Below are 20,546 nucleotides of genomic sequence, written 5' to 3'. Positions count from 1 at the left end.
TGCAGCTGTTTTTAATCACAAGCTTTGGGCACTACATCCCAAGGAAACCGTGGCAGAGACAAAGGTGTAAAGAAGGAAGAGAAAAGGCACTTATCAGAACCATCTTGCACACCCTGTTGATGGAAAGGAAACAGCCACTTCACATGTACTACTGCGCTGTGAACAGAAAAGCAGAGGAGGCAGGGCCAGACAAACTTGATGTAAGTCCCCACATTGCCATTTAATTGCCAGCTGGGTAACCTGAGGGAAATCCCTTAACTGAACTTTAATCTCCCCCTCTGTATAAAAATAAATACACCACTAAATTATAAGGGTTAAGTGCTTATGGAAAACTGCTTTGTAAATTATAATGACCATTTCTGTACCTTGAGAAGAGAGGAAGCAGGAACTTATTTGGCTTTTATTTTTTATTCATTGTACTTTTACAAATTATCAGCAACAGAATGAACCAACACATATATATCTGAAACTCTAAAAAGGAGATTAGATAATTCAGAAGGAATTGAAGCTTTGAGGAAAGCTACACTAGAAGCTGTAACAAATCCCCAAATTCCATTGGCCCAGCACAATAAAAGTTTTGTAGCTCTTGGGAACATCCGGCACAGGGGTTGCTGGTTGGTAGGCAGTCTTCCAGGGACCCGGGCTCCTTCCATGTTGTGGCTCTGTCCTTGTCCCCTGCATTCAGCCAGCAGATGAGGAAAATGAGAGGGGGGGGAGAAGGCACATGTCTGCTTCTCAACCGCCACAGACAGAAAGTGACACCCATCAATTCCACTCACATTCCATTGGCAGGAATCGATTTCATAGCACACTTCACCACAAAAGAAGCTGAGAAATGCAGCCTCGGTTTGGTGAGCAGCTTTGCAGCCTGCCACATAGATTAATATAATTAGTAGAAGGAAATAAATGCCAGGAATAGTTGCTAGGATGGAGAATTATCCTACTTGGGCTAAAACTGAATGATACAGTTTTCTTTGTGGAAGTATAGTCTTGTTAACAGCACACTGTTATATACTCTCATAAGTGGATGGTATTATAGCATCCTCCTTTTTTTTTTATTAAAGTGTAGTTGATGTACAATATTGTGTTAGTCTCAGGTGTACAGCATAGTGATTCAGTTTTTTTTCTGATTATATTCCATTATATGTTATTATAATATATTGAGTATAATTCCATTCTAATATGGAAAAAAATTCCTAAGTCAGGCTGCTGGCTCAGATCCGGCCTCTGCCTCCAATAGCTGTGTGGCCTTAGGCACGTTATCTAGCCTCTCTAGGCTCCTGATTTCTTATCTGTAAGGAGGGAGTAAAGAGCTATAAAGCTCTTAGTATAGTGCCTGGAACACAGAGGGTGCCCCACACATGTTAGTTCTGTGACCATCATCACCACACCTTCCTCAGTCCACCTCACGTCGTTCACCTATAACAACCCCTGCTTGAATGTGCAGTTCAGAGAATTGGGCAAAGAATTTGTTATTCAAATAAATAACTTTTCCTGAGTGCACTAGCTGTGAAATCTGCCAGTGAGGGTGTGCGAAGTGTGATTATTTTGATGATGGGAAATTGGAAAGAGAATGTTCTAAATCATGGCTTGCCAATCCTTTTCATAGTCAAATATAATATTAATAGATATCATTTATTAAATACCCACTTCTGTGAAAAGTGCTAAATTGGGCTTTTGATAAATTCACTTTCATCTGATTCCCCATCAGGTAGGTGTTACTGTCACCTGTTCTACAGAATGAACAGCAATAACAATGAAGATGACCCCCAGCAGAGGTGCTCGTAATTTGCCCAAAGTCATACGGTTGATAAAAGGCAGAGTCAGGATTTGAGTCCAGGTCTGTCCAGCTCCAGGTCTAGTCTCTGCCCAAGGGGCACACTACTGCCCGTGTTCCTTTAATGGGGTTCTTTCTTGAATGTGGCAGGAAAGAATCACAGTATTCTCATGACACTTCATTGTTTTCAAATTTCATGCTATCTTTTGATGCTCTCATATCACCCTGGGAAGTAAGCAGGGCAGATGTCCTATCCACATTTGACAGAGAGGAGAAACTAAGACTCAGGGACCACCTCCCTGTGTTGTGTGAGGGAGTCAGTAACAATAACAGCAAGCATTTCCTGAACACTAGCTATCTACATAGTGAGAAGTACTTTGTATACATTTCTCATTGAGTGCCCTTGAAACTTCAAGAGATGAGTGCCTTTATTATCCCCGTTTTGCACATGCAGGAACTAGCACTTAAATATTAGAATCCTGTGCCAACCAACCAGCATACAATGAAGGAGACAAAATTAAAACCTGTTTCAAACCTGAAGAGACTGATAAATTCTGCCTACCACACCCGCTGTCTGGAAGAAAAGAACAACAACAACAAAACCACTCATCCATTCAGTAAGTATTTCCTGAGCATCTACTCTGTGATGTGTGGCAGGACCCAGGCAGACAATGGCCCTGCTCTCATGGAGTGACAGCTTAGTAGGAAAAGATAGATGATAAACAGGGAAACAAATTGGTAAACAATATACTTTCAGATAGAAATAGTGTTATTGAGGACATAGAACAGGTTAAAGGGGTAGAGGATGACAGGGGTTGGTAGACAAGGTGGTGATGTTTGGCCAGGTGCATCCAGCATCCAGCCAAGCAGACCTCTCCAGGAAGACATCCCAGTCTAAGGAAGCAGTGAGTGTATTGGCTTTGAGGTGTAACAAAGCTTGATGTATTTGGAGAAGAGTAAGAAAGCTGGAATGACCATAGATTATAGCTAACAATACAGTAACACCAGAGCTGGGAACAAGGAGACTCAAGAATGGAAATGCAAACATCCTAATTATAAATACTAACAAATCAAATCCAGAGTATATTTTTAAAAAATATTTTGTCCAAAAAGAGCTTATCCACAAGGCAAAGGACAATTCAATAGTAGAGAAATTCATCCTGTAATTCACCATGGAGATGACATAATAATAATTATCTCCATAAATATAAGAAGCATGCAATAAAATTTAACATTCAGAATGAACTTTTTAAATCTCAGGAAGTCAGGAATGGAATGTAAGTTCTCAGCATAAAAAAAGGCTATCTATCAGAAATCATCCACAGTGAAGTACTTAATGGTGAAATCTCAGAAGCATTCCCACTAAAGATAAGGGCAAGACAAGACAGGGCGCTGTCATTGACATTAGGCATTATTGCTCCAGAGGTCAAAAGACGATGAAAAGAGAGACATAAAGCTTAGAAAAAAAAACAAAAACCTCACTGTTTGCAGATAATATGATTGCCCACCTTAAAAAAAAAAAAAAAAAAAAAAAAAAACCCAGAGGATCAACTGAAAACTATTGGAATAGGAAAGTTCAAAAGTCTATGGATAGACACATCAACATACTTAAGCCAATAATTTTCCTATATACTAGTACTAATCAAATAATAATTTTAAAGGATTCAATTTATAACAAAAAACATAAAATTCCTAGAAAACAAATATAATTTTTAAATGTGCAAGATCTATTTGAAGATAAAATAACATGAAAATCTAAATATCTGAAGTGATAAAGCTGGTTGGGAAAACAGTATTGAAAATATACTGATTTACCCCACATTTATTCATCAAAGCAATTCTAGTCTAAATTCAGCAGCATTTTTTATTCAAGTCTTATCCTACCAGATGTCAAAACATATGGTAAGCTATAGTAATTAAAACGGTCTACTACTGGTGCAGGTATTGACAAATTGATCAATGGAACAGATTAGTAAACCAAGAATTAAACCCAAGTATATGTGAAAATTAAGTATACAATAAAGGTGGTACCTCAAATTAGTAGACATACAATGGACTAATCCACATGTGAGATTGCACCAATTATTTATTTCATTTGGGGGGAAAATTAAATTCACTCCATCCATCCACAGAACCTTCAGATGAGTTAAAGAACAAAACTTTTAAAATGTTAAAAGAAAATATAGGAGAATTTTTTAATGAATTTAGAATGTTAAGTCCTTCCTAAAAAAAAAAAAAAGACAAAATGTAGAAACTATAAAATTTTTGTAGATTTAACCTAGTAAAATATATAAAATTTTACAAGTCAAAATACACCATAAGTCAAGTTAAAAGACAAGCCAAGTTAAAAAGACTAGGAGAAAATATTTATAACACACTTAACAGGTAAAAGATTAATACTCAGAACACACAGAGTTTCTAACAAAAAGGAGAGAAAAAGACAACTCACCTGTAATATTTCATGAAAGAAATAAACAGACAATTCACAGAAAATTAATAATTCACCTAATAATCACGGAAAGTTGCATTAGTCATGGAAAAGAAAATCATTTGACAAAAAGTAAAAAAGTATAGATACCAAGTGTTGGCAAACATGAGGAGAAACAGACATTCTCATACACACTATGCATGTAAACTGGTGAAGCCAATTGATGAAGGCTATTTGAAAACATCTGTCAAAATCTCAAATGCACACATCAATTGATCCAGCCATTCCACTCCTAGGACTCTTCCCAAAAGAAATACTTGTCTGTGTGTCCCATACAACTCATTGTACAAGTTTTTGTACAAAGATCAGGAATATCCATCACAGTATTGTGTGCAGTAGTGGAAAAATAAAAGCCTAACTTATTATTAATAGACAGGGGAATAGTTAAATAAATTATGGTCTATCCATTCCTCAGAAAGCAGAGTGCATTAGAGATATGGTGATAGTAAGATCTCCACTTAGTGAAAAAAGCAAGCAGCTAAATGATCTGTGATTCATACGCGTATATGTATAAATGCACAAAAAGGGGAGAATCACATCCACACTTCCTCTGGGGGTGGGGAGGAGTGGGAAAACGGGAGTTTGCCTCTTTTTATACATAACATCTGTCTCCTTTAGATCTTTTACAAAAAGAATTGAATTATTGTATCATTTGAAGAATAAAGAACATATCATTTGAAGCATGGGTTACCTTCCACCATTATAACTGTGTAGCTGGAGGATGGGATAAGACGGAAAGAGGGAGCAATGACTTGCAGATTCACATCTCAGGGGCTCAGGTCCTTGGCCTTGAGATTCAAAATAAAGGAAGAAAAGGAGGAAGGGGTACAAATCACCCAGAGAGGTCTCAGATTGAAGGGGACCCACCTTTTTGGTCACCACATATCCCCCTTGGTCCTGGGTGGATCTGCTTCAGTGCCACTTGTCAATGAGCAGTCCCTCAAATGGCCAGCTCCCCTTCTGACTCATCTCAGACACCTCCAGTTCGTCATTCTCACAAGAGACTTTAAGATGCTTTTCCTATCATTTATTACATTGGCTTGCACACTCCTTGTTATATAGAACTCAAGGATTTAGACTAAGGTGTCTGATCAGGCTTTCTTAGGACAGATCTCTTCCTCCTGACTTACCACCCACACCTGCACACCACCTGACCCCCCGCTGCCCCAACCAACACAGCTGGGAAAAAAAATTTAACTTATACTACAGTCTCAATACATGGCAGCTAATAATTCAGCCCTTAAATAATTACAAGCTTATGGGAATCAATACTTAAGACTCCAATAAAACTATGAATTGCAACATCACTGTTACCATTCTTAATTACTGAAATAATTACTGTGCATAATATTTTGAAGTTATCAAGTACTTTCAATTTATTATTTAAATGATATTTACAATAACCCAGTGAGTTATACAAGACAGAGATTATTTTTCCATTCCATAAGGAAATTGAGCCCAGAAAGGGAATGGGATTGCCCCAAATCCCATCACTAATAAGAGGCATAGCCAAGACTTAATACAGGTTTTCTGATTCTAAAACATGTGCTCTTTCTACATAAACCCAGCTCATTACAAAATAATGCATAATATCACATTTACTCAAGCTCTAACCTGGTAAATTTAACCACCAGCCTTATCCCTAACCCAGAAATGAGGACTCCTAATGCCCTGGGCCCCTAGACCAGCTCCCTTAGAGTCCTTGCCCTGGACCCAGCCCTTATTCCAGAGGCCCTCGCCTCAGTAAATCATTCCTAATCCAATTCAATGGGCTGCTCTGCCACAGCAGACCAGAAATAAAGAACTGAGCGGTTGGTAGTGGGGGCAGTAGGAACCTTTGAGTCACAAGCTGTGCTGTTCTCTTTGTTTTTACTCAAACACGAATCTTTGTTCTACGATGCAAATTTTGAGAAGTTGATGCCAATCTGCTCTGAACAAAAGAATTTTGGTCTGAAAAAACAAAACTTGTAACGGGAAGTCTGGCTTTCCTAGTTGCGCTTTTGAGCATCTGCCTCTACCCACCAGCCCCCTGTGTTGGGTCTCTCCCAAAGGTAGACACGAACTTTGAGGAAAACTTCTTGTGTTGCTTACCAGTTACAGAAGTCAAGGAGAGAACAGAGTGTTATATGTCTATGTGTCAAGGTTTCTAAAATGAGCATCCTCATAATTCTTAAGAGGTTGAAGCAGCTGACCCTAAAGGGCCCTCCCTCAACACCTCAAAGATCCTTGGTTTCAATGGACATTTATCAAAGACCCGACCTTCTACTTCTTCCAAATGGAATTTTCCATTGGCTTTATTGTCACAATATTGTATTAATGATGCTGTTTTAAGCATATATATTTATTAAGCAAATAATTATTTAATTAAAGTGTGCTTTTTCCATGTTCTCTTGTAATACTCAGCCATATACCAAAAAAAGTATAAATAGACCAAATTTTTATTCTGCTAACCTACACTGACTATCATAAGCGTTTGTGCATGTTGATACACAGATTTTCTAATCATTTTAATAGTTAGATAATACTTCATTTATGGTTACATCTCAATTTACTTAATATCCTATTGTTGGACATTGAATTTGTTCATAATTTTATTGAAGTTATAAATAATGCCTTTTTGAGCATCTTTGTGCATGAGGCTCTTTTATCTTCTATTGAATGATTTACTTACTCTAAACTTCTAAAGGAGGGAAAGTATTGGATTGGAGGACATGGATATCTTTGTAATTCTTCCTAGATTTTGACAAACATTTAAAATTAAAGTCAATCCATTAACCTCAACATTGGACATTAATTTCAATTTTGCTGCTATTAATCACAACTATATTAGTGGGGTTTTTTAAATATTTTTGTATTTTCTTTCTCAAATCCTTATTTAGTTTTATTTGCCTTAAAACAGCCTTACTTATCTTTCTTACAATCACAGGGATGGGGGCATTTTGAAACATTTAAAAGAAATGTATAGATACACATCTCATATTTTAATTTCAGATGAAAAAATAAATATTACATACCAGCTCATATGGAAAATATGAAATAAAGAAGTCAACCTGTATCTGCCACTTTCAGTAATGGATTTTCCTCTTGAATCAAAGGAATTACTCTTTGTATCCAGATGCCTCCTTCACTGATTTCATGTGCCTGAAGGGAGTAAGCATGGCTATTTAAAAAAAAACAACTCCCAAGGGCCATCTCAGCCCCATTGAATCAAAATCTCCAGGAAGGACCTAGGAATCTGTTTTGCGTGGATTGAGGTTCGGTTGAATCATAAATGTCTCCTAGGCCATACTTGTCATCAGAGAAATTTGAAAGCACCTACTTTAGAGCTTAGGTCACAGCTGGCCTGGTGTAGGGTGGGCAACAACGTGGCGAAAGAGACTGTGGAGACCATGGAGAGAGTTGCTAACACGACTCTGAATAATAACATATAGCACTTACAACTTTGCAGGCAGAAGCAATTTTATAAACAATGCGGCAAGTAGGAAACTGTTTCTTTTCTTCCCCGAGACATTCATCTGGAGTGACTGAGAACCAGAGAGGGGTGCTTCATGAGAGTCTTTGGGAATCGATCCACACCAGAGAGCTCAGACTGAGCAGGGCAAAGGACTCTGGAGGAGAGGACAGGGTCCCTGGTTAGGGTTCCCAGGATGGTAGAGATTTGACGGGAGTGGCTGAAGGATGAGGGTGTTTTTAGAGAGGAGAACAAGGAGGAGCAAAGTCAGGAAATGGGATCTGTTTACCTTCCCTTGAAGATGAGGAAGGCAGATGCTGAGCAAAAAGTAGATTCACCCCACTCTCAGCCTCTCACACCCCCTCCATCCTCCAGGGCTAAGAAGGTAGCCCAATCATAACCCAGGCTCAGATTCTGCACACAGTGTTCATAGTACTTGACTTGATTAACATTGTAATGTTAAAATTCTCCCACATGATTAAAAATTCTTTGAAAAGATCATTTTAAAGAATATCATTACCACATTTTACTTAAGTATTTCCCATGTTTGGACTGTTAGATTACTTCTATTTTTCACTATTATACATGATGCTGTGATAAACCTCTTTATTTATATCATGACCCATAAACCCAATTTTTTTCCGTCTTTATTTAGGTAAACTTTAAAAAAAAAAAAACAAAATAAACCATATACATGGAAAAGCGCACAGTGTAAAAGTGTACAGCTTAATGACTTTTCACAAAGCAAACACTCCATAGAACCACCACCCAGCTCAAGAAACAGTATTGTCAGAACCCCTGTTGTGCCCCTGTGTAGTCATTACACCTCCCCACAGGGTAACATTATCCAACCTTCAACACCAATAGATTGAATTTTATATATTACATACATCTTGTGTATATATCACTTGTACATAAATTTGTATTTGAATTTTATATAAAATTCGAATATAAAATTCACAGCTCTTGCATCTGGTTCCTTTTGCCTAATTTTACATTTGTGAGATTCATCCATGTTTTTGCTTGTAGCAGTAGTTCATTCATCTCCATTTCTTTTTTTTTTTTCCTATTTCAAAAACTATTTTATTATCAGGCCAAGTTGGTAACACAGAGCATCTCCATTTCTTTTGTATTTCGTTCAGTATTTCTACTTCTTAGCAGGAGCGTTAGTTAGGCTGCTCCAAGCTACTCCATCTTAGCCAGAAGCTGAAGTCCACTTATTTCTTTTTCTTAAATTCTAAGTAGAATTCCTGGGCAAAAAAAGAAGCAAACATTTTTTTAGGCCATGGCATACTGCATTCTGCTAATTGCTTTCCATAAAAGCTGCAACAATTTACACTCAAGAAAAAACATCAAATTCTTTTGAGGGATGAGTGTCAGGAGTCATCCTAATAACAATTTTTAAATCCTAGTAATATTTTATAGTGTAAGTACTACATGACAACTAATATATGTTGTCAACATTAAAATGCTGATAATCACATTTTATAAGGCCCTATGAGCTAATTTATTATTTAATTCTCATGGAACTCTGAGAGGTAAATTTTATTACTGTTCCATGACCTATAAGCCCAATTTTTTCCCTTCTTTATTTAGGTAAACTCTTTTAAAAAACAAAATAAACCATACATTTTAAAGATGAGGAAACTGTGGTTCAGAAAAACTTAAGTGATGAGCTGAGTCACATGGTTAATGAACATCAGAGCATGGACTTGGGCCCAGGTTCTCTGCCTCCACAGACAGCCGTCCTTGCCCAAGCCAGGCTGTGTCTTGCCTAAATTGCTGAAGAAGTACATCCCAGATACTGCAGGACAAAACCAGATGCCTTGGAGAGGGGTGTACCATCCCTGGGTATGGAAATGACTGTCCATCAAAGCCCAGTTCAAATTTAACCCCCTTCCTCACATGACCCTCCCCCTCATCCACCCAAGTGGAGCCCATCCCCTGTACCAGGAAAGGGCTCTCGCCAGCAGGATATTGAAATATCATTGCTGAGATCATTAAGTCCAGGGATTGCAAGTAGGAGGCACATATTTGTTACACTCTTCCCCCTCATGCCAATGCAGACATAACTAGTCAGTCACCACCTAGGCACTGTCTACTCCTCTGAGCCCATCTCTCCCTCTCCTGATATACTGGCCTTATCTCTGTTCCTTGGACATGCTGACTTCCAACCAAGCTTGCATTCTGCACATTTGCTGCAACCAGACCTCATGACTAGACCTATTTTGTCATTTAGGCCTCAGCTCAAATATCACCTCCTCACAGAGATTTTGGCTGACCCCCCAATCTTAAGTAACATCACTTTCTCTGATTTTCTTGTCTGAAATATCATCATTTTTTAGATGTAGTGTATTTAGTTGTCTGCTTGTATTGCTGTTGTTGTGATTCCCTGAGTACAGAAGCCTCTTCTGATGTGTTCACCAATCCCCAGTTCCTAGAAGAGTCCTTGGTACTTAGTAGTTGCTCAATTAGTAGTATCTGAGTCATTTAATCAAGATGCATTTTTCTGCTGAGTCCAAATACGGTATTAAAATCCTTCCCATCACAGCATTAGGGCCATTTGCTACTAGCAATCAGAATTGAGACAAGAGATAAAAACTTTTTTATATACCTAACTTTGATTCCCCCATTTTACAGAAAGGGAAACTGAGGCCCAAAATAAGAGACATGCCTTCTCCAAAGCGAGCGAATGAGTGAGGGTCAGAGCTGGGACTGGTGCCACCTCCTTCCACCCTTTTGTCTTACACACCTTTCCCTACCACATAGCCATGCTGGAAAGAGTTTTTGTAAACAGTCAACCACAAAACAGAAGAGTAGGCCCCATTTGCTGCAGGAACTTGCCTATGAATTACACACCTAATTACCAGCTGCCTTTTTTCCCATTCTGTGGGTAGAAGTCTGATCACATGTAAGATTCTCCCTGTGTTTCCGTGGATACAAAGCGATCCTAATTTCAAACTCCCTTGTAAATGGCAAATGAGTGAACTTAATTTTAATAAAAACAAGGAAAATCATACGTGTGAACTTAATAAAATCTAATTTGGGCAATTTGGAGTTCATAAAATAATACCTTTATGTAAAAACTAGCAATTAGCTTTATGAAACAATACAGTGAATCTTTGGCATTGAGGAGGGTTGGGAGCCAGAAGACTCCAGGGATAAGAAATGTGACAATAATGTAGGAAAGCTAACAAAGCAGGGGTGCATGGTTCTCAGTGTTAGATGATTCAAGTTCATGACCACAAACTACCACTTTGCTCTGTGACCTTGAGCAAGTCACTTTCCCTCTCTAGACCCTGGTGTCCTTGTTTTTAAAATGAGGTTAGTAAAACCTACTTTGTCTAGTAGGATGGTTGTACAGACAGATAAGAAAATGAATGGGCAAGAGATTTGTGAAAGTGTCCAACAGTTGTTATTTCATCATCTCCCCCATCTACATTCTTCCCAGCAAGGAGGGGAAAGAAGGTTCATGGACAGTTTAACCTGGGACAGGAGATAAGGGGTGAAGTGGGCTGGAGAGCAGGTGTATAACCCTCCACATTCACCATGCGTTAAGGCCTCAGGGACCTAAGACAGGCTGAGAGGGGTGACTCACAGAGATAGTTTACAGGAACCAGAAGCAAATCCACAAGTCAGACTGAGCCTGGAGGATGTCCCAGTCTCCTGCCAAGCAGTCACTCAGGCCCCGCACATAAGTGCCTCTGACAGATTCCCTTCACATACAAGTCTTTTCAGGCAAGCTGTATCATTCCCATTTTACAGATGAGAAAAATGAACCTCTGGGAGGTGCTGTGGATAAACTCAGGCCCCACAACCAGGTGACCCAGTCCAGACTCAAGCCAGGTTTTCTGACTTCGCTCTTCAGGCTATTCACATCACCTCCAGGGGGTACAAAAGCACTTGACTGTGAGACTGAGCACCTGTTCTCTGTTGTGTCCTTTCTTCCCCAAGGACACTAGCAGCTTCTATCAGAACTGCCAGAGCCACATCCTCCCCAACCCCCCGCCCCAAAGTGTGTGGTCATCATCACAGAGGCTCCAGCAAGCAACGGCTTTTCCCGGTCCCTCTCCTGAGCAACCACCACTCCAGGCAGAAAGCAATTTTTCCTAGTGCCTTCCCAGAAGCAAAGTAGGTAATTAATTGCACTGAATAACACATTAAATGTACTAATAATTGGGTAGTCACAGCAAAATGATTACTTTGAAGAAATATTACCGATTCCCTGTTGTACTTAACATTTCTCCTTATTTATCATTACCATTTTAATCAATAATATTCACAATAGTAATAAATCCATCTTAATTTTAATTGTGTTCAATTGGATGTACCAGTACTTGAGTATTCTGAGCATACTTCATTATTTGTATTAATTTAAGATCACTTAAAGGCAAATTATGGAGTTTGTGCTTTCAAGTGGGTCGGTAATTATGACAAAGTTTCTCCAGATTCAGCATTTTCAAGCACTGAGGACGGTGAGGTGTCAGGCATCTGCCCTTTTCAGTTAGCACAGGGGTCAGAGATGCAGAAAATGAAGGAAGACTCTCAAAGCCACCCACTTGAATTAGCATATCCTGGCCTTTTGAAAAATGTTGGGGTCTCTGAAAGTATGATTAATAATAGCTCAGTGACTTTGCCTACGCTTATGCCACCTTGTCATGAATGCGGCACTCATCCATTCACCCATCAGCACCAGGGCCAACCCCACACTAGGCACCAGAAGACGTGGGGGGTCAGAGAAAGACGAGGTAGATAGTGTCCAGAGGTCCTGAAAGAGGTTCAGCTGAAGGGTGGCAGCAGTCAACAGACAGAATTGGTCAATAACAGGCAACTGAAAGGCTGAGAGAAGACCTCTAGAGCAGAAGCATTTTTCTGGGTCTTGAAATGGCTGGGAGTAGGGCAGCTGACTCCAGCCTTGGCAGAGAGCCAGCTGCAAGATTCCCAGCAGAATGAGGGTTTCTAGATGTGGCACAGAGGTGGCAGTAGAGAAGGACCAGAAGAAGAACGGCAAGGACAAAACTGCCCCTCGGACATGGCTTTGATTGGATGGTTGGGGGTTAGCAATGCCAGAGTGAAGGAGGAAAGCCAGGAGGAAGAAGCCAGGTGTAGGAGGTAAGAAGGTGAGTCTTCTTAGGCACAACTGAGCCTGAGGGGCCAGGGAGCAGCCAGGTGGAGACACCTAGCAGATGAAGCAGAGAAGCTAGCTAAAGCCCAGAGGAGTGGTCAGCACTGGGGAGAGAGGTCTGGAAATCCTCAGGAAGGGAGTCCAATGGGAGAGAAAGGTGACAATTAGAGCCCTGGCATCTGTAGGCCTCACCTCACAGGTATGTACATGCTAATGTTCACAGCACTGCAGTCCCTGACCCCCCTCGGAGCTCCCAGCCTAGGAAACTCCTCCCCTTCTCTGCCCAAGGTCTAGCATATAGGGCATATCTTTTGAGTCAGGTTGTACTGAATTGAAACTACACAACAGCTGTATTGTCACTGGCCCCATTTTGTGTGGACTTGCTGGTGCCTGAGGAGGTGGGTACAGGTGCTACCTGCCCGGAGCCGTGGTTCTGGGAGCTGTAGGTCTGTGTGGGCTGTGTCTCCATGGCCACTCCACAGAGCTGAGACAGTGAAGTTCTGGCACCTGCAACAATTTGCTAGGGTGGTTGCAACCAATGCTAATGATTTATAGAAACCTAGAACTTGTAGAAGGAGAGGAAATCATTGGGAAAGAGGCTCCACCTCCTGGTAATATTCAAAACCGACATTTCTTCAGCACTTTAAAGCTTATAAGCCTCTGTCAGCTTTTTAAATCTCATTTAGCTCCAAACTTTGATCTGAGTGGTAGTTACCTGAGTATATGCATATGTAAAAAAATTATCAAGTTTACAGTTAAGATTCAGGGCATATTATTGTATGTTAGTTTTATGGCAATTAAAAAACAATAAAAATATATAAGTGGATAAATAACATCTCATTTCATCCTTGTAATCATCCTGTGCACTCAGCATCTTTGTTATCCACAAGTGAAAGAACCTGAGGGTGTGCGACTTGCCCTAGATCCAGGGCTAGTTTGCGGAATGACAGGGAAACTAGAATTAACTGGCATGAATCCCTCACATTTGATTTGGATGCTGGGGAAGATACTGACATGAACAGGGCTTAGAAGGACTGAGGAGGGAGCAATCTTGGTGCCAGAAGGCCCTGTGGAGGTCTTTGAGGCTGAGATCTGCTGTCTCCACCAAGCCCTTTTTTCCCTAGACCCAGGTTTGGCCTGGGAAGATATTTTTCCTGGGTACACATTCTGCTTGGATAGAAACTTGGGATGGGCAAAATTCTCAGCATCTCAGGAGTCCTCCAGGTTGCTCCCCACTGGTCTCTCAAAGCTCCTTTGGGAGTTTGTACAAAATGAATACTGCAAAAGAAAATCAACCTGAGGTTGCCAACAGGTTAGACGTCACACCTTATTGTTCATTCAAAAGGGAGCAGCAACCAAGCACCAGAATCTCCCAGGTCCTTGGACCTCTGTAAGGGAATAGGGCTGGCTACTTCCTTCTCTGCCTAGTGCGGGAAACAGACCCTTAAAGCAAACAAAGGCAATAGAATGTGAGAAGTAGAAGAATATACAAAGTGCTATGGGAATCTTGAGCGGAAAGTAACCAATTCTGCCAGGGAGAGTGCAAGGGGTGTGACTTGAGCTGGGCTTCTGAGTATAAATACAAGTTTAGTGGGCAGGAAGGAAGGATGTGCACTCCAGGCAGAGCATAAGCAAATACCCAGAGGTCGAAGAGTATCCAGTGAGGTTGAGGAGCAGAGCGGGGGACGGCTGGAAAGGAAAGGAGGGGGTCAATCACAAAGGGCCCAGGAGTCTGGTTCCTCTGCCTCTACCTGCAAGGACCCACTTGGGGTGCCTGTGGTCTCGGTGGACCCCTAAAAATGTATGCAATCCAGATGTGGCAGGCTTGTCTGTTCTTGTCCTTGTGCCAAGAGCCCCACCGTGACTTGCCTCACCCCAACGTGGAGCTGTCAAGTAGCGCTGATTATGCGGTTTATGGTGGTGCCTTTGATAACTTGGAAACTTTTCCCTCTGGGGTCTGAGAAAATTAGTCCACTTCATTTCTCTCCAAGTTTCTAGCCTCAAGGTGGGATTGAATCTCTGTCGGATATCAGCTTTCAATATGATGAATGGGCTCTTGGTTTCTGTCTTCATGTCTGGAAAGTCCAGATTCCCAGCTGGGGTGACTGATCTACCTCAGGAACATGGCATTTGACAGACACGAGGGACAGAGACTGACCCACAGCTCCCCGGGGATTGGGTTACAGACAGGACTCTGGCAACAAGGAAAAAAATAGCATCTTTTTGCTAAAACTAGGTACTCTTGAAACAGGATTCTACAAACTAGGCTCTACAAACTAGGGATTTATTAAGATAATAACAACTGACTCTGAAATAAATCACACTCATGGCTTTATGTTCTTTCTCACTCACCCTCCCCCATCCCCATTCACCCAGCCAACCTCTTCCCACTTAACCTGATGCATTCCAGGTAGGGCAGACAAAGGTCCAGACCTGTGGTCTGAAGATCAGAATTCAAGTCTCCTCTCTACCAAGTTTATTATGAAGTCTTAGGCAAGACTCCCTGAGAGCCTGTTTTCCTACCTGCAAAATGGATGTAAAAGCAGCTCCCCCCAGAGTTGATTGATTTATTCATGTGTTACTCACTGTACCCTTCTGTGCTAGACCTTGTTTTAGAGGCTGGGAACACAGGGGTGACTATAACCTGCCCATATGCTCTGGAGATCCAAGGAGAGAATAAATGTCCTATTGTTCTGCAAATTACACCATGGTGCATCTTAGGTACCAATATTAGTCCAGAGGTCTGACACTCAAAATACTCGTGAGAGAAAACCACAATCATGTTTAAGAGTAAAGGCTTTGGAGTTGGACCTGGGCCACTTACTGTCTGACCAGCATGATATCTATAAACTTTCTAGCCTTGGTTTTTTTCATCTGTTAAAAAAAGGTTTTTAAAAAAATGGGATCAATAACAGTTATTTTGGCTAAAGATTCTTTGAAGGAGGAGATGGGATAATGCACCTAAAGGAGTTTACATAACTGGCTGGTACCTAGTAAGAGGTCAACAAATGTTAAGATGTGGATGATGATGAGGATGATAAGGATGATGAGGATGATGATGATGATTTTAAAAGCATAATATCAAGCACAGCTGCCCCAAACCACTCGCCGTGCCTGGAAGAAGATGAGAGTCCATGAGCTGGGCATTGAGCAGTGCGCCTTGGGCGCCACATGGTGACATGGGTTTCTCTGTTTATCCCTGGAGGCTTCCTTTCGGCGTCTTCTTCCCAGCAGCTGCTCTGTCAACAGTCCATATGCCGCCTCAGCTACGGAGCAGCTTTCAGGATAGGGCTGCCAACTCCGTAGGAGAACTTCGACGAGGAGTTCAGGGGCACGCATACAGTCACCAGTCACTCCACCCCTGCTCCTCCAACCTCCGGAACCCTTCCTGGAAGCGGAAGTGGGCAGGGGAGCAGCAAGCAGCTGGGCCTGTTTCCTGGCAGGGTGTGCACGTGGCAGAGAGGCCAGCTGGAGGAACAGGAGGGGACAGATGCCATGGGGGCCCAGATTTGTTCCTACAGGAAGAATGCAAGGAGCTAATTGTCTCATTACCCAGGAGCGGTCTCTCCACAGCCCTGCCATGCCTTGTGGAAAGAATTTACCGATTTATGCATGTCAGAGTTGGTGGGAGGCTCCAGGAAGGAAGTGGGAGGCTGTCCTGGGTCTAGATTTCTTCTAAGCGTGTGCAGCAGAGCAAGTTCTAGCTCTGGGCCTCCAGGCCTTGAAAATACTGCTTCAAAAAATTGAACCAAGGCTCCACATCCCTTCAACTTACTTGATTGCTAGAGGGAACTCTACCTTGTGCCTCTGTCTCCCTCCTCATCACCCTTGACATGAATGCAGGCACATACACACCCTTTATGCCCTGTCACTGGTCATTTACCTTGAGTGGTGTTCTGGTTTCCAGTCCATTATTTAACATATGAAAGTACTTGGGTCCTGGACTGCCTCTTTTCTACGCTAATTCTCAGCCTTTGCTGTCCTGGTCCCCTAGCTCTGCACCGTCTCATGTACTCAGCCTTCTGTATCTATCCATCACCGCCAACACCATCCTTCAGGGCCCAGTTCAAACTCTGCCTCTTCCTTAGGCTTTCATTATATGTGTTTCCTGCCTTGCTACCTCTTATTTCAGACTGCTTGGTATTAAAAGAAAGTTAATTGACCTTCATTTACCTCCTTAGTTTTTACAGATTCCACCCACATGCTCCCATCTCTTCCTCATCCGTGACAGCCCTGTGAAGTAGGCACAAGGGTACAGTTCCCTCCACCTCACAATGCAATCAGATGGTAGATGCGAAGAATATTTACAACCCATTCCAACATTCTGTCTGCTTTAGGGGAGCCCTTGAAACATAGGAGACTAGACCTTACTTATATACCGGCCCTTGCAGACATAATTCTGAAGTCTCGGCCGGTGACTAGTGCTGGGATCACCCATTCCAGGCTCCTACTACCCATTAAGAGAATTCTGGCCTCATAATCTCACATCCAAGATACAGGACTGCATGTTAAGAGAGATACAGCTATTGTGTGTTTAGCCAAATAGAAAGGGTTAGTTTTTTCTCACTTAACAAATCTGTATGGTCACCTCATAGCTGCAAAGTGGCTGCTCACGTTCACATTCTAGGAGAAAACTGGGGAATAAAGGAAGTAACACAGTGGAAGGGGCAGCACCCACATCAGGAAAGCAAAAATTTCCTGCAATACCCAACAGACTTTCACTTACACTTCAGTGGCCAGAACGTGTCACACAACTACCCTCAGTTGCAAAGGAGGCTAGGAAATGTCATTGATTAGTTGGGCATATTGCCACCCCAAACAGTTTTGGGATTCTGTCAATACGGAGGAAAAGGAAATGACACGAATGTGTGATTGTGACTTAGATGTGTCTTCCTCACTTAGAGAGCAGGCTCCATGAGATCAGAGAGCATGTGTGTTTAGACCCACAATTGTGTTGCCAGAATCAAGTGTGGTGCCTGGCACACAATGAGTGCTCCATAAATATGTGCTAATTGGTGGAATGATTAAAAGAAATGACTAAAATCATCATTCTCAAAGCCTTTTAGGATGTAGATGGTCTCAAATGCCAGCCCCCTAGAACTTCTGTCAACTCTTCCATATATGCCATATTTGCCGGATCAAAGGCCTCTTCCCCTCCAGTTCTGACAGTGTCCCCTTGTGTTCTCTGCATGTCACATGGGTAACCTCTAATGCCCATTCCCAGATCACAGTAAATCAAATTGCAGCAGTTCATTCTGGGTTACCTGGAATGTAGGCTCCATATTTTAGTTCATTAATTAATAGCTGATTATGAAACACAAGATAAAGAATATCCAGCATTGGTACATATCATCTGTTATTTCAAAGATGGAATCGGGTGTGTCTGTGCATAATGACTGACTGGAATTCAAGTTTGTAATGCAAGTGTTTATTGCTAGATACATATCATTTTGAGGAAAAGGTGATTTATTTTTACCTCTTGATAGAAAGATACCTGCGTAGATAAAGAAATGCCATCTTCATAAAATGCTGCAAATTTGATAAATGAATAGAAGCATAAAATTTAGCCCGAAGTGCTCTAGGATGAACAAGTTTTAAAACAGTTAAACATTTTTTAATGACAATAAGGCATCAAATCAGATATAGAAATGTTTTTAAAAGGATTGAGTTTTAGATGAACTGTTTTTAGGGGAAAAAAATAGAACTGGCTTTAGTTTAATTAAGCAGAACCTCCAGGAACTGGTCGTGTGAGCTCTGGAAGGCTGGTACAGCCCAGCCCAGAAGAGGTGAGGTTTGTGATGGCCTCTGGGTTCTGCAGTATCTCCAGAAACAGGGTTGGAGCCGGGGATTCTGTGTATTCTTCATGACATATGGCAATGTTGTTAACCTGACCCATTAACAGCACTTGGTTACAGTCTGTTCAGGACTTCATTGATTCCTCAGACTCTTGCTCCTTTGAGATAACAGAAATGCAGCCTTATTAGCCTTAATTTAAGAACCTTGGTTTCTTATCAATGCAATAAGAATAAAAGCAACTTTTCTAGAAGTCTGCCTTTTCAGTGTGGCTATAAGGATCACATAAGAGGAAGAATGTGAAAACATGATATAAAAGGTAACATCTTAAATCTGGGAGAGGGATTTTTAGGGTCAATAATGACTTTCATGGAGAACATCTCAACGGGATTGTTTGGTTTGGGGATTACATTCTCAGCACTGAGCACAGGACGTCCAGCAGATATCCACGGTGTGCAGGTTTATACTCATTTAGACTCAAATAAGAAAGGACTGTTGACATACTAACAGGCTATGTGACGCCCAGGAGTCTGGAAATCTGAGCTCTCATTCTGCATCTGACACTTTCTTGCTCTGTGACTTTCAACTAGTTGCTTCCATCCTGTAAACCTAAATCTTCTCATCTGAAAAATGGATCTAACTGTTCTCTGGGGACTCTTCCAGCTATAACTTGGTAATTCTGATGCTGCAGAACCCAGAATCCCAGCATGGGGTAGGATTGGGAATGGTTGAGTTGTATATCCACCCCAAGACCCTCTGCGGCCCTTTTTAGCTGCCCCTACCCTGCCTGTGTCAGTGTTTCTCCAGTGATTTTCTCTAGCCCCTCGGTGCTACTTCTCCGACTCAGAACCTTCCAGAGCCCCTGAGCCAAGGCTGAAATGCCACCTCTGTCTCAAGCTGTGTGGGAAGGTTGCTGCCCACCAACAGTATGACTGAGAGGGGTCAAGGCGACGTTCAGGACTTCATCAAAGCAGCTCTAAGAGTGCGCAAACAGGTGCTGGCTTGTTAAGAGAAGTAATTTCTATGTCTCCCCACTTCGACCACATTAGTCATTCAAGTGCTGAAGAACAGTGTAAATTCCTGTCATCCTGGTTTATATGACCACTAAGATTTATTCTAAGTGACAGGTCATTAAGGTTTCTTCTCTTTATTTTTTTTCTTGGATTCACTGAGAACTCATATTTCTGCTTCATGTTATGGACTGCTAACAGCTCTGTTTTTGGTCAGGGAGTCAGCAATAAATCTGAATTTAATAAACTGACAAAAGATCGCTATCTCAGAGACAGTCTCTATTCTTCATCTCCTTTTATAAAACACTTTTGTATTGAGACATCTTCCACATAAAAACCACATTTGCCATCTAAATATTCACTTCCCCCGATAGATGTTTTGCTGTCCCAAGGCTGACCATATAATTACAGAGTATTAAGAGTCAGAGGCCTAATGACAATCGCAGTGGGTAGGGAAAGGTCTGAACTCCAGGGTCTGCCAGTCCCCAACTGTGTGACCCTGGCATGTCAGCAAATCTGAGCCTCAGGCTCCTCATCTAGAGAATAGAAATCATAGTCTTCATCCTGTCTGCTTTTTTTGGTACCAGAAAGATTAGATTCAAACGAGGGCAGGATGGGAATCACACAGCTCTGTGCAGCTGGGGAGGATTATGATTGCTTTGTTAGTTTTAAATTTTCAGCTTGTTAGTGCTGGGAGCGTCTTAGAGCCTTCACTTTTCAGTACAAAAATTGAGGTAGCAGCAAACAGACTTCCACCCCCAGGGAGCTGACTCCCCTTTCTGGTGTTCTTTCAGCTACACCACACTGTGCCCCCCAAGTCCCACCCACTTGCTCTAGGCACAGAGCTTAGCAGTAGCGGTCTCTGGAGTTTTCTGGGAAGCCTCAACCGGCCGCAGACTACC

At 41.6% G+C, this 20,546-nt stretch overlaps 1 long non-coding RNA gene across 1 annotated transcript in view; it reads left to right on the top strand.

Moving 5' to 3' along the window:
* The window catches only part of LOC123616277 (uncharacterized), a 469,197-nt gene that overhangs the window by 415,481 nt on the left and 33,170 nt on the right, over positions 1-20,546 (top strand). Inside the window, exons 6-7 of the long non-coding RNA XR_012506459.1 lie at positions 6-200; positions 2,232-2,394. This is a non-coding gene — a long non-coding RNA (uncharacterized LOC123616277). The remainder of the gene's footprint in view (positions 1-5; positions 201-2,231; positions 2,395-20,546) is intronic.

Source organism: Camelus bactrianus, chromosome 4 (assembly GCF_048773025.1).
Source record: "Camelus bactrianus isolate YW-2024 breed Bactrian camel chromosome 4, ASM4877302v1, whole genome shotgun sequence".
NCBI classification, from domain to species: domain Eukaryota; kingdom Metazoa; phylum Chordata; class Mammalia; order Artiodactyla; family Camelidae; genus Camelus; species Camelus bactrianus.
This window is presented reverse-complemented; position numbering and strand designations above follow the sequence as displayed.